Source organism: Hyperolius riggenbachi, chromosome 1 (assembly GCF_040937935.1).
Source record: "Hyperolius riggenbachi isolate aHypRig1 chromosome 1, aHypRig1.pri, whole genome shotgun sequence".
Classification (NCBI taxonomy): Eukaryota; Metazoa; Chordata; class Amphibia; order Anura; family Hyperoliidae; genus Hyperolius; species Hyperolius riggenbachi.
In genome coordinates this window covers 113,633,268-113,648,937 of record NC_090646.1, presented here as the reverse complement: position 1 = coordinate 113,648,937, position 15,670 = coordinate 113,633,268, and positions in this window count along the sequence as shown.

Sequence of the window (15,670 nt, the reverse complement as noted above, 5' to 3'; positions counted from 1 at the left end):
TTTTCATATTTCCTTTTGATCACTGGTTTGCTTTTAAATACTGCCATGTGACTCACACTATTTACACTGTATCTCTGGACTGCGTAACACTAGTTTGCAGTCTTTACTTGGTGTGTGGTGAGGGGGTTGATAAGCAGTGAGATGAGATGGAGGACTGGTGTCCACATGAACGTGCATACTGCATGCAAAACAGCCATTGTGAACATAGTGCCCCGCAACCACCCTTTGTACCCCCATCCAAGGCTCAGCGATTGAAATGTAACATCTACCATGGGCCCTTATACTTATAAAGCAAATGATTGTATTGAATGGAATGTGGATTACAATAAAATAACTTCATTTGTGGAAAAGACCGGGTGGATCTTTTTTCTTTAAACCACAAATTTGCTTCCCTTCTTCATTCATTATTCAATGGAGCACACCGGGCTAGAAGCATGTTTTCACAATTTGGAGGAAAGGACATCGTTCGCCACCAAGACATGCTTGGAAAGTGAGATACGTAGACTACTGTTTATTTGTTTGTTTGTTTGTTGTTGTTTTTTAAGGTTTGTTATGTTGATTGAGTGAATTTGGATTAGTAAGGTATATCTGGCCTGGTAATATTTTTTGCATCTTGGATAGACGTACATTTGAGAGACAAAATAATTTCCGCATGCAACCTATCAAATTGGTATTTGTGACTCTAAAACTAAGATGATGGTGGTGGAGAAGATGGTGGTGTGTGTGTGTGTGGGGGGGGGGGGGAGTAAGGTGCCTTGCCTTGCACCATAATGGCCAGAAATTAGCATTTTCTGGAGCAGGAAGTTAGCAGGAAGTGGATTAATATTGCATTTACGGTACCAGATGGTTTAGGGAACATTTTCAATATGACTCATATCAGCATACTAATCCTTATCTTTGTTTTTGTCTAAATGTTTGCACTGGATGATGCCAACTGGAGATGACTGGAAAGTTTATGCAAATCTTCTAACTCTTTCAGAGTCACATTAATTGGAACATAAATAGAAATGTTGGTGCCAGGGGCGTAACTAGAAATCACTGGGCCCCCCTGCGAATATTTGGATGCCCCCCCCCCCCCCCATAGGTGGCAAATAATCGTAATGGGGCAGCGTTTCACTGTAAATTAATTGTAAAGTGGGAAGCATTTGTGGGTAGAGTTCACCAGAAAATCGTAATGTGGGCCAGAAAATCATAATGTGGGCAGAGTTCACCAGAAAATCGTAATGTGGGCAGTAGTTACCAGAAAATTGTAACGTGGGCAGCAGTCACCAGAAGATTGTAACGTGGGCAGCAGTCACCAGAAAATTGTAACGTGGGCAGCAGTCACCAGAAAATTGTAACGTGGGCAACAGTCACCAGTGAATTGTAACGTGGGCACCAGTCACCAGAAAATTGTAACGTGGGCACCGTTCACCGGACAATCGTAATGTGGGCACCGTTCACCAGAATATCGTAATGTGGGCCACAAAATCGTAATGTGGGCAGAGTTCACCAGAAAATCGTAATGTGGGCAGCGTTCACCAGAAAATCGTAACGTGGACAGCATTCACCAGACAATCGTAACGTGGGCAGCGTTCACCAGAAAATCGTAATGTGGGCCAGAAAATCGTAATGTGGGCAGAGTTCACCAGAAAATCGTAATGTGGGTAGCAGTCACCAGAAAATCGTAACGTGAACAGCAGTCACCAGAAAATCCTAATGTGGACAGCATTCACCAGACAATCATAATGTGGGCAGCGTTCACCAGAATATCGTAATGTGGGCCAGAAAATCGTAATGTGGGCAGCGTTCACCAGACAATTGTAACGTGGGCAGTGTTCACCAGAAAATCGTAATGTGGGCCAGAAAATCGTAATGTGGGCAGAGTTCACCAGAAAATCGCAATGTGGGCAGCAGTCACCAGAAAATCCTAATGTGGGCAGCAGTCTTCAGAAAATCGCAATGTGGGCAGCAGTCACCAGAAAATCCTAATGTGGGTAGCAGTCACCTAAAATACTAATGTGGGCAGCAGTCAGTCATCAGAATATCGTAATGTGGGCAGCAGACACCAGAAAAAAAATGCCCCTGTAAAAAAAACAACAACAAACTATTCACTTACTTGTCAGGAGTCTCTCCAGGCCTCTGGTGCGCAGCTCCCCGACGATCCTCCTGTGCACTGCAGCACATTTCCCGCGCTGACAGGCTGAGACACAAATAGTCTCCAGTACAGGGCTTTGGCGGCCATCTTGCTGTAGCCCTGCTCTGCCTGCCGGAGGAATATGCAGGCTGCTGGAGCAGAGCTGCGGGGAATGAACTGGCGCAGCGTCTATTAGACGCTGCGGCCAGTTGAGCACCTTGCTGGGGGGTCCAGAATCGCGCGGGTGGCAGCGCTCCCCCCACGCATAGTGAGCGGGCCCCAGAGCGGCCCCGGGCCCCTCTGCGGCTGATGGGGTCACATCCCCGGTAGGTACGCCGGTGGTTGGTGCAGTGGCCACTGCTTTCAAAATAAGCAATGCAGCTCATTTTTGCAATTCAGTATTTTTCTATAGATCATGTAGAGGTCAACCTGAGGAAGACAAAGCCTCTGACTGGTTGGCCACTTCCAATATAAGAAAGGCAGTGATTGGCTAGATCTCCTGGCAATTTAAATCTCAGCTGGTAAGCCACTCATTGCTAGTGTTGATCATAATGGGTAATTTCACTATTGTGAGTTTAAAGTGATTTTTCCAATTACAGTTTTGATCACAATTATGATTTCATGGACAATCTTGATTTTGCAAAATTTCGCAAGTTACACAAAATGAAGCTTAAGGAATTCACTAACATGTGGGGCATGACAAAACACATTTTCACACAAATGCATTGAAGTCTATGGGCATGTGAAAGTTATATTTTTGTGATCTTACAAGTCATTGCAAAACAATGCATCATAATTATGATTTTGTGCAAAATTAATTTTTAAATGGTTTGAAATTGCGCATTACGATTTGCATTGTGATTGTGAATTTTGGTGTGAGACTCAAGCTCATCAATGCACATTGCATAGGACCAAAGATGGTGTGTGCTAGTTGCCATTATTCAGGAACAAAATCTTCTTCGAAATTTCATTGGCCAATGGTTTGTGCCTTCAGTTTATCATACGTGTTCAGCGGCCGTTTTCTGGTTCATCTCGTCCTAATGTAAAAAAAAAAAATAAAAAAAAAATCGCTGAATGCCATATTGGTTCCACTCAAGAAAGCAATCATGAGATAGGGGCTGGCTCTAAGCACACTGATTCCTCTACATGGGCTAGAATGAAGGCCTATACGGGTTTGTTTCAAATGTTCTCAGACAGCAGTGTTTTTACAAAAAAAAAAAAAAAAATTTGCTCAAAGAGATGGCTGGATTAAAAAAAAAAAAAAAAAAATTTAGCTACTTAGTTATGGAAAGGAAAACCTCTGGAGGATCCATGTCCTCCTCAAGACCACCACCACTGCCTGGGACCCTCTGGACAATCACGGCTGTGCTCCTTTCCGTGTATGAGCGGGGCCATACTGCACATCAGGGGCGTAACTACAGCGGAGCCTAGACTTGTGAGGGGGCCCCAACTATTACATCCACTCCCTCTGACAAAGGAGCCCATCCTTATTTTTGTGGCTACACTTGTTATTGGTGTGAAGATTACAATGGCCACACTTGTTTTATGACCTGTGAAAGATGGGCAGCAAGGCTTTGAGGGTCACAGAGGGTTGGCAAGGGAAAGATATGAACATTAGGGGGCCCCATGAAGGCTTTACTGTGAGGCTCCATGATTTGGAGTTACTCCCCTGCTGCACCTGCGCAAGCATGGCCGTGCCTGAGCATTAGCACAGAGCCCCTTGGGTACAAGCGGATCCAGCTTACTGGGCATGCATGGCCTTGCCTGAGCATTAGCACAGAGCCCCTTGGGTACAAGCGGATCCAGCTTACTGGGCATGCATGGCCGTGCCTGAGCATTAGCACAGAGACCCTTGGGTACAAGCGGATCCAGCTTACTGGGCATGCATGGCCTTGCCTGAGCATTAGCACAGAGCCCCTTGGGTACAAGCGGATCCAGCTTACTGGGCATGCATGGCCTTGCCTGAGCATTAGCACAGAGCCCCTTGGTTACAAGCGGATCCAGCTTACTCGGCATGCATGGCCGTGCCTGAGCATTAGCACAGAGCCCCTTGGGTACAAGTGGATCCAGCTTACTGGGTATGCATGGCCGTGCCTGAGCATTAGCACAGAGCCCCTTGGGTACAAGCGGATCCAGCTTACTCGGCATGCATGGCCGTGCCTGAGCATTAGCACAGAGCCCCTTGGGTACAAGTGGATCCAGCTTACTGGGTATGCATGGCCGTGCCTGAGCATTAGCACAGAGCCCCTTGGGTACAAGCGGATCCAGCTTACTCGGCATGCATGGCCGTGCCTGAGCATTAGCACAGAGCCCCTTGGGTACAGGCGGATCCAGCTTACTGGGCATGCATGGTCGTGCCTGAGCATTAGCACAGAGCCCCTTGGGTACAAGCGGATCCAGCTTACTGGGCATGCATGGTCGTGCCTGAGCATTAGCACAGAGCCTCTTGGGTACAAGCGGATCCAGCTTACTCGGCATGCATGGTCGTGCCTGAGCATTAGCACAGAGCCCCTTGGGTACAAGCGGATCCAGCTTACTGGGCATGCATGGCCGTGCCTGAGCATTAGCACAGAGCCCCTTGGGTACAAGCGGATCCAGCTTACTGGGCATGCATGGCCGTGCCTGAGCATTAGCACAGAGCCCCTTGGGTACAAGTGGATCCAGCTTACTCGGCATGCATGGCCGTGCCTGAGCATTAGCACAGAGCCCCTTGGGTACAGGCGGATCCAGCTTACTGGGCATGCATGGCCGTGCCTGAGCATTAGCACAGAGCCCCTTGGGTACAAGTGGATCCAGTTTACTGGGCATGCATGGCCGTGCCTGAGCATTAGCACAGAGCCCCTTGGGTACAAGCGGATCCAGCTTACAGGGCATGCATGGCCGTGCCTGAGCATTAGCACAGAGCCCCTTAGGTACAAGCGGATCCAGCTTACAGGGCATGCATGGCCGTGCCTGAGCATTAGCACAGAGCCCCTTGGGTACAAGTGGATCCAGCTTACTCGGCATGCATGGCCGTGCCTGAGCATTAGCACAGAGCCCCTTGGGTACAAGCGGATCCAGTTTACTGGGCATGCATGGCAGTGCCTGAGCATTAGCACAGAGCCCCTTGGGTACAAGCGGATCCAGCTTACTGGGCATGCATGGCCGTGCCTGAGCATTAGCACAGAGCCCCTTGGGTACAAATGGATCCAGCTTACTCGGCATGCATGGCCGTGCCTGAGCATTAGCACAGAGCCCCTTGGGTACAAGCGGATCCAGCTTACTCGGCATGCATGGCCGTGCCTGAGCATTAGCACAGAGCCCCTTGGGTACAAGCGGATCCAGCTTACTCGGCATGCATGGCCATGCCTGAGCATTAGCACAGAGCCCCTTGGGTACAAGCGGATCCAGCTTACTCGGCATGCATGGCCGTGCCTGAGCATTAGCACAGAGCCCCTTGGGTACAAGCGGATCCAGCTTACTCGGCATGCATGGCCGTGCCTGAGCATTAGCACAGAGCCCTTTGGGTACAGGCGGATCCAGCTTACAGGGCATGCATGGCCGTGCCTGAGCATTAGCACAGAGCCCCTTGGGTACAAGCGGATCCAGCTTACTGGGCATGCATGGCCGTGCCTGAGCATTAGCACAGAGCCCCTTGGGTACAAGCGGATCCAGCTTACTGGGCATGTATGGCCGTGCCTGAGCATTAGCACAGAGCCCCTTGGGTACAAGCGGATCCAGCTTACTGGGCATGCATGGCCGTGCCTGAGCATTAGCACAGAGCCCTTTGGGTACAAGCGGATCCAGCTTACTGGGCATGCATGGCCGTGCCTGAGCATTAGCACAGAGACCCTTGGGTACAAGCGGATGCAGCTTACTGGGCATGCATGGCCGTGCCTGAGCATTAGCACAGAGCCCCTTGGGTACAAGCGGATCCAGCTTACTGGACATGCATGGCCGTGCCTGAGCATTAGCACAGAGCCCCTTGGGTACAAGCGGATCCAGCTTACTGGGCATGCATGGCCGTAGTCGCACAGGCACAATACACAGCAGGGAACAAGGCCATGAGAACATGTTCAACAAGCTCTTGTTGTATATTTTCCAGGGGTCCATGCGTGCTAATGGTGGGTAACAGTAAATTCGGGTGCCTGAGGCAAGTGGACAAATCGGGCGCCGCCATTCACTCCCATAATAAATATCGTTTAATGGGCGCCCGACAGGAAAAAAGGGCGCCGGAGAAAAATAACGTTTTATAAGCGGCGCCCGGAGACTTTTACTGTTTTATAACTGCTTCTCATGATTACACATTATTTTATGATTTATAATTTTTTAAACATTATTTTTAAACAAAAAACAGTACAATCTTTTTTAAAACATTATTTTTAAACGAAAAACAGCACAATATTTTTTCACACGTTATTAATGCTTATCACAGGGGGGTCTTAGGTTTAGGCACCACCAGGGGGGTCTTAGGTTTAGGCACCAACAGGGGGGTCTTAGGTTTAGGCACCACCAGGGGGGTCTTAGGTTTAGGCACCAACAGGGGAGTCTTAGGTTTAGGCACCACCAGGGGGGTCTTAGGTTTAGGCACCAACACGGGGGTCTAGGGGTTAGGGGTAGGTACAGGGAGGGTTACTTACTATTTTATTTTAAACGTAATTATACGTTTCACTTTTTAAACGGAAGATTAACGTTTTCACAATTGCCAATTTCATGCACATTATTTAATGATTTATAACTTTATAAAACATTATTTTTAAACGAAATATAGTACATTATATTTTTTAACGTTATTCATGTTTATCGTTTAAAACCCAGCGCCCTTTTTTCCCAGCGCCCCTTTTTAACGTACGCCTAATGGTGGTCTCCAGGAGGACGTGATTAGCCTCTGGAGGATCCTCTTCTTAGAAAACTAGCCAACTTTTTTTATTGTACTCCACCTTGGGTATACGTTAAGCGAAAGGATACTTTTCACTATAAAGCCAATTTTACAAGAACCTTGCCTTCTGTGCAGCACGTATACCGGTATATAAAATAAACTTAATGGAACGTTTTAAACTTGCTTGAAGGTCTGTGGTGACACAACCCCTTTAGTTACTCTGTGGAAAGAGCAAAGGTCTGACATGAAACTCTGCAGCTGACTGAGTAATGAGTCTTCCCTGCTGACTGAAGTCCGGCTGAGCTGCTGTTATTTGGAACCGGAATTATGTTCGGGGATCATCATTGTAGAGAAGGCTGTCACTCAAACGCACTAACAGAGAGAAACAATTCCTGACACACATGAAAGTTCTGTGCCAAAAGACTTCCATAGCTGCCTGCTGGGACTATCAATAATAAGAACACTACACATTAGCTAAAGACTGTACAGATGAATAGCAGGCAAATAATATCACTTATGTATTCAGTAATGAACAATTAGGTCAAAACGCAGGGGGGGAAACATAATATTTTACCTTTCAAAGGCAGATGTCATTTATATTATGAGTTTTGCAGAAAGGTAGAATGTGCTGAAACCGCTTGTAAGCACTGTTTCTATCAGCTAAGAAATTGTTGCTTGCTTGTGAAAAAGTGTGATGATGTCCCCAACAGTGGCGGAGTGCAAAGGTTGCAATTGCACCAAGGCCCATGGTTTTAAAGTGGACTTGAACTCTTGCACAGGACAGAAGGAAAACATTAAGAAACCCATCCTGTAGGTATTCAGAGAGCTTAGTCTGTGCAATAAAAGCTAATGCAACTTACAGTATTTTGTAACTTGGCGTACTTTTTGGACTGTGCTTAGCTGCGCATGCGTGACTACTTTCACTTTTCCTGGATGTTATTATTTGCAACCGCAGGTGTTTAGTTCCCTCCAGGGGGGGAGGGGGGGAGGTATTAGTTGCCCACCAAGGGGCTCTAGGTGGGTTATTAGTTGACCAGTAAGCAGGGCCGGCGCTACCATTAAGGCAAGGGGCAATTGCCCCCAGGCCCCAAGTTTCTCTTATAAAAAATATGATTTGTCCACCGGGTGCTGTGCGTGGACCGGGTGGTGGAAGACACGAGGCAGCAGCAACCCTGAGTGCTCCCCCATCTATGCAGAGATGCGCAACGGAAAGTATCGGTATCTCACCTGTCAGCGTCGCCCGGGAAGTTCAGCAGGTCTTCTCTAGAGTTGGGCCGAACCTCCGATTTTAGGTTCGCGAACCTGGTTCGCGAACTTCCGCGGAAGGTTCGGTTCGCGTTAAAGTTCGCGAACCGCAATAGACTTCAATAGGGATGCGAACTTTGAAAAAAAAAAAAATTATGCTGGCCACAAAAGTGATGGAAAAGATGTTTCAAGGGGTCTAACACCTGGAGGGGGGCATGGCGGAGTGGGATACATGCCAAAAGTCCCAGGGAAAAATCTGGATTTGACGCAAAGCAGCGTTTTAAGGGCAGAAATCACATTGAATGCTAAATGACAGGCCTAAAGTGCTTTCAAACATCTTGCATGTGTATACATCAATCAGGTAGTGTAATTAAGGTACTGCTTTACACTGACACACCAAACTCACCGTGTAACGCACCGCAAACAGCTGTTTGTGTAGTGACGGCCGTGCTGGACTGGTGCGCACCATGGCGAGAGTGCAGGTTTTGGTGGCTTTACAGCCCATATGGTCGCCTGGCTGATGTAGCTGAATGACAGAACAGTGACTGTCCAGCTGATCAAATTTGGTCTGACCACAATGAGGCAACGACCTTATTATCGTGGGTGTGCCCCCCGAGACACTCATCTAGGCGCCGGTCATTGCTTCATTGTGATAGGCAAGCCCCTTCACCACGGCAAGGTAATGATCACGAAGGGGAATGGGCGCATGTACATGCCTTTTCTTTTGTTGTTGCAGCTGCCCGCAGTGCAGCCAGAAAAATTAGGCAGTCATGTTCACGCACCAGAAAAATTATTACAGCGGCTGCTGCTAGCAGCGGCCTAAAAAATTCAGCAATCCTCCTGGAGTCCCGGACCCTGTTGGTGGTGGCGGAGAAGGTAGTCAAGCGGCCTGCAGGCAGACATGCTGTGTGGAGGGACTGGGAGCGACTTAGTCTTCTTGGGGCAGGCCAGGCAGCCAGTCACACGGCGTGCAGGCAGAGATGCTGTGAGTGCGGGGACTGACTTAGTCTTGGGGCGGGCAGCAGCCCTCCGGGATCCATGCCTCATTCATTTTGATAAAGGTGAGGTACTTAACACTTTTGTGACTTAGGCGACTTCTCTTCTCTGTGACAATGCCTCCAGCTGCGCTGAAGGTCCTTTCTGACAGGACGCTTGCGGCAGGGCAGGAGAGAAGTTGGATGGCAAATTGGGAGAGCTCTGGCCACAGGTCAAGCCTGCGCACCCAGTAGTTCAAGGGTTCCTCATCGCTGTTCACAGCAGTGTCTACATCCACACTTAAGGCCAGGTAGTCGACTACCTGCCGTTCCAGGCGTTGGTGGAGGGTGGATCCGGAAGGGCTACGGCGAGGCGTTGGACTAAAGAACGTCCGCATGTCCGACATCACCATGAGATCGCTGGAGCGTCCTGTCTTTGACTGCGTGGACACGGGAGGAGGATTAGTGGCAGTGGTACCTTGCTGGTGTTGTGCCGTCACATCACCCTTAAAGGCATTGTAAAGCATAGTTGACAGCTGGTTCTGCATGTGCTGCATACTTTCCGTTTCCGGTGAGTTGGTAACAGGTCCGCCACTTTGTGCCTGTACCGAGGGTCTAGTAGTGTGGCCACCCAGTACAGGTCATTCCCCTTGAGGTTTTTTATACGGGGGTCCCTCAACAGGCAGGACAGCATAAAAGACGACATCTGCACAAAGTCGGATCCAGTACCCTCCATCTCCTCTTGCTCTTCCTCAGTGACGTCAGGTAAGTCAACCTCCTCCCCCCAGCCGCGAACAATACCACGGGAAGGTTGAGCAGCACAAGCCCCTTGCGATGCCTGCTGAGGTTGTTCTCCTGCCGCTGTCCCCTCCTCCTCCTCCTCCCCCAAAGAAACACCTTGCTCATCATCCTCTGAGTCTGACTCGTCTTCTGCACACGACTTCTCTTCTTCCTCCTCCTCCCCCCTCTGTGCTGCCGCAGGTGTTGAGGAAACAGCTGGGTCTGATGAAAATTGGTCCCATGCCTGTTCCTGCCGTAACGGTTCCTGGTCACGCTCATTCACAGCTTCATCCGCCACTCTACGCACAGCACGCTCCAAGAAGTAAGCGTAGGGAATTAAGTCGCTGATGGTGCCCTCACTGCGGCTCACCAGGTTGGTCACCTCCTCAAACGGCCGCATGAGCCTGCATGCATTTTCCATCAGTGTCCAGTTGTCGGGCCAGAACATCCCCATCTTCCCAGACTGTTTCATTCTACTGTAGTTGTAGAGGTAGTGGGTCACGGCTTTCTTCTGTTCTAGCAGGCGGGAGAACATGAGCAGGGTCGAGTTCCAGCAAGTCGGGCTATCGCAAATGAGGCGTCTCACCGGCATGTTGTTTTTGCGCTGAATTTCCGCAAAGCGTGCCATGGCTGTGTAAGACCGCCTCAAATGCCCACAGAACTTCCTGGCCTGCTTCAGGACATTCGCTAAGCCAGGGTACTTTGCCACAAATCTTTGAACCACTAGATTCATGACATGTGCCATGCAGGGTATGTGTGTCAGCTTCCCCATATGCAAAGCGGCAAGCAGATTACTGCCATTGTCGCACACCACGTTGCCTATCTCCAGGTGGAGCGGGGTCAGCCACTCATCCACCTGTTTCTTAAGAGCAGCCAGGAGAGCTGCTCCAGTGTGACTCTCCGCTTTGAGACAAGACATGTCTAAGATGGCGTGACACCATCTTACCTGGCATGCAGCATAGGCTCTGCGGAGCTGGGGCTGTGTAGCTGAAGAGGAGAACTGCCACTCAGCCAAGGAGGAGGAGGACAGCGAAGAGCATGTAGCAGGAGGAGAGGAGGTGGCAGGAGGCCTGCCTGCAAGCCGTGGAGGTGTCACAATTTGGTCCGCTGCGCCCTGCTTGCCATCGTTCACCACCAGGTTCACCCAATGGGCTGTGTAGGTAATGTAGCGGCCCTGCCCGTGCTTGGCAGACCAGGCATCCGTGGTCAGGTGTACCCTTGACCCAACGCTCTTCGCAAGAGATGACACCACTTGCCTCTCAACTTCACGGTGCAGTTGGGGTATGGCCGTTCTCGAAAAATAAGTGCGGCCTGGCATCTTCCACTGCGGTGTTCCGATGGCCACAAATTTACGGAAGGCCTCAGAGTCCACCAGCCGGTATGGTAACAGCTGCCGAGCTAACAGTTCCGCCACGCCAGCTGTCAGACGCCGGGCAAGGGGGTGACTGGCCGAAATTGGCTTCTTCCGCTCAAACATTTCCTTCACGGACACCTGACTGCTGCTGTGGGCAGAGGAGCAGGAAGCGCTCAAGGGCAGAGGCGGAGTGGAGGAGGGTGCCTGTGAAGGTGGAAGGGAGAAAGCGGCAGAAGCAGATAATGCACCTGATGGAGGAGGAAGAGGAGAAGGAGGGTGGCTTTGCTTTTGTGTGCTGCTGCTGCTTTTGCTCAGGTGGCCATCCCATTGCTTTTTGTGCCTTTTCTCCAGGTGCCTTCGTAAGGCACTTGTCCCTACGTGAGTGTTGGCCTTTCCACGGCTCAATTTTTGTTGGCAGAGCGAACAGATGGCTTTGGTCCGATCTGAGGCACACACATTAAAAAATTTCCACACCGCTGAGCCACCCTGGGATGTGGGCACTATGGGGACCTCAGCAGCTGATGCTGAAGGGCAAGTTGGCTGGCTGTACATAGGTGGCGATACATGGTGCCGGACTCTGCCACCAGCTGTTTCTGACGAAGAGCTGCCCCAGCTTCTTTCAGCAACTTCTCTCCTCCTACTACTCTCTGACTCCCCCTCTGAACTGTCCCCCTCTTCATCTCCTCTATTGGGAACATACAGAGGATCCCTATTACCGTCATCATCGTAGTCATCCTGCCCAGCTTCGCTTGCCTCAGACAAATCCAAACTTGCACCATCAGTAGGTCCTTCATCCTCCTGACACGTTACATCCATAGTGTTGCCGCGTAACTCAGACATATGAGCTGGTGAAAATTCATCTGGCTGTAACAACAATGGCTGTGCATCAGTGATTTCACCACTAAATAATTCTTGCGAAGTGTCAAATGCAGCGGAAGTGGTGCTAGTAGTAGCGCTGGTGGCTGAGCAAGATGAGGTGTTCTGTGTCGCTAAATACTCAACCACGTCCTGACAATCTTGGGAGGTGATGGGACGTGCCTTCTTCCGAGCACTGTACTGTGGGCCAGGTCCACACGAAATTACATTTACACGACCTCGCGCAGACCTGCCGCGTGGCCTTCCTCTGGCTCTGGCACAACCTCTTCCTCTACCTGTTTTGTCCATATCGGGTATGCACGGAGTGGTATATCACACTGCGTGCACTCACGTAGGTAGGTGGGTTCACTTAACTGCACAGGTATGCGCACTGATGCGGTGGGTTCACTGAACAGAACAGGTATACAGTGGCGGGTTCACAGAACAGGTATGCAGTGGCAGGTTCACTGAACACAACAGGTATGCAGTGGCAGGTTCACTGAACACAACAGGTATGCAGTGGCGGGTTCACTGAACAGGTATACAGTGGCGGGTCCACTGAACAGAACAGGTATGCAGTGGCGGGTTCACTAAACAGAACAGGTATACAGTGGCGGGTTCACAGAACAGGTATGCAGTGGCAGGTTCACTGAACACAACAGGTATGCAGTGGTGGGTTCACTGAACAGGTATACAGTGGCGGGTCCACTGAACAGAACAGGTATGCAGTGGCGGGTTCACGGAACAGGTATACAGTGGCGGGTCCACTGAACAGAACAGGTATGCAGTGGCGGGTTCACTAAACAGAACAGGTATACAGTGGCGGGTTCACTAAACAGAACAGGTATACAGTGGCGGGTTCACAGAACAGGTATGCAGTGGCAGGTTCACTGAACACAACAGGTATGCAGTGGCGGGTTCACTGAACAGGTATACAGTGGCGGGTCCCCTGAACAGAACAGGTATGCAGTGGCGGGTTCACTAAACAGAACAGGTATACAGTGGCGGGTTCACAGAACAGGTATGCAGTGGCAGGTTCACTGAACACAACAGGTATGCAGTGGCGGGTTCACTGAACAGGTATACAGTGGCGGGTCCACTGAACAGCACAGGTATGCAGTGGCGGGTTCACTGAACAGGTATACAGTGGTGGGTCCACTGAACAGAACAGGTATGCAGTGGCGGGTTCACTAAACAGAACAGGTATACAGTGGCGGGTTCACTAAACAGAACAGGTATACAGTGGCGGGTTCACAGAACAGGTATGCAGTGGCAGGTTCACTGAACACAACAGGTATGCAGTGGCGGGTTCACTGAACAGGTATACAGTGGCGGGTCCACTGAACAGAACAGGTATGCAGTGGCGGGTTCACTAAACAGAACAGGTATACAGTGGCGGGTTCACAGAACAGGTATGCAGTGGCAGGTTCACTGAACACAACAGGTATGCAGTGGCGGGTTCACTGAACAGGTATACAGTGGCGGGTCCACTGAACAGAACAGGTATGCAGTGGCGGGTTCACTGAACAGAACAGGTATACAGTGGCGGGTTCACAGAACAGGTATGCAGTGGCAGGTTCACTGAACACAACAGGTATGCAGTGGCGGGTTCACTGAACAGGTATACAGTGGCGGGTCCACTGAACAGAACAGGTATGCAGTGGCGGGTTCACTGAACAGGTATACAGTGGCGGGTCCACTGAACAGAACAGGTATGCAGTGGCGGGTTCACTGAACAGGTATGCAGTGGTGGGTTCACAGAACAGGTATGCAGTGGTGGGTTCACAGCACAGGTATGCAGTGGTGGGTTCAATGAACAGGTATACAGTGGCGGGTCCACTGAACAGAACAGGTATGCAGTGGCAGGTTCACTGAACAGGTATGCAGTGGTGGGTTCACAGCACAGGTATGCAGTGGTGGGTTCACAGAACAGGTATGCAGTGGCAGGTTCACAGCACAGGTATGCAGTGGTGGGTTCAATGAACAGGTATACAGTGGCGGGTCCACTGAACAGAACAGGTATGCAGTGGCAGGTTCACTGAACAGGTATGCAGTGGTGGGTTCACAGCACAGGTATGCAGTGGTGGGTTCACAGAACAGGTATGCAGTGGTGGGTTCACAGCACAGGTATGCAGTGGTGGGTTCAATGAACAGGTATACAGTGGCGGGTCCACTGAACAGAACAGGTATGCAGTGGCAGGTTCACTGAACAGGTATGCAGTGGTGGGTTCACAGCACAGGTATGCAGTGGTGGGTTCACTGAACAGGTATGCAGTGGTGGGTTCACAGCACAGGTATGCAGTGGTGGGTTCACAGCACAGGTATGCAGTGGTGGGTTCACAGCACAGGTATGCAGTGGTGGGTTCACAGCACAGGTATGCAGTGGTGGGTTCACAGAACAGGTATGCAGCCAGACAGGAACAAGTTAAGCCTAACTAATCTTTCCCTGAGAGACAGTCTGCAGCAGCTCGCCCTACTCTCACTAACGCAGGCAGCACACGAGTGACCGTAATGGCCGCCGCTGCCTGCCTTATATAAGGGGGGGTGGGGCTCCAAGGGCTAGTGTAGCCTAATTGGCTACACTGGGCCTGCTGACTGTGATGTAGAGGGTCAAAGTTGACCCTCCATGTGCATTATGGGGCGAACCGAACTTCCGCAAAGGTTCGCCTGCGGGACGCGAACGCGAACCACCGAAGTTCGCGTGGAACCGTTCGCAGGCGAACCGTTCGGCCCAACTCTAGTCTTCTCTACTTTCCATAGTTTAGCGTCTCCTCTCTGCTGCCCTCTAGTGGCGCCTGTCAGTACTGCACCACTGGAGGAGTTAGGACATGCTGTGACTGTGCGACATGGAGAAGATTTGCAGAAGGTCACGGCGACGCTGACAGGTGAGTTGCATCCTCGCACCTCACTGCTCTGCATATGGGGGGCAAGGAAGAGACTTCCTAATCATGATGGAGTGAGGGCACATCTAGCTATTTACCTACCACGTCAGAACATCTGGCTGTCTATACTGGGGGGGTTGTCTAATCATGGGGGACGCATCTAGCTATCTATACAACTAGGGGCCTACCTAATGATGAGGGACACTTCTGGCTATACTGGGGAGAGGCACCCAATCATGGAGTACACATCCAGCTATCTATACTGGGAGGGGTAGGCTACCTAATCATGGGGACATATTCGGCTATCTATGCTAGGTGGGAGACTGGGAGGGGGGGGGGCCAGCAGCAGTCAGGGGTAGTTAGGGGGGCTCCAAAGTTACTTTTGCCCCGGGGCCCCACTGGGGCTAGAACCGGCCTTGCCAGTAAGGGGGGTTACTATTTACTTCCATCAGGGTTATTAGTTGCCCACCAAGGGGGGGGGGGGTATTACTTCCCTCCAGGAGGTGTTATAATTTGCCTACCAGGGGGTTCTTTGCTCCCTCTGGGGGGGGGGGGGTATTCGTTGCCAAGTAGAGGAGGGTTCTGTGTGAGAGTTGGGTTAGGTTG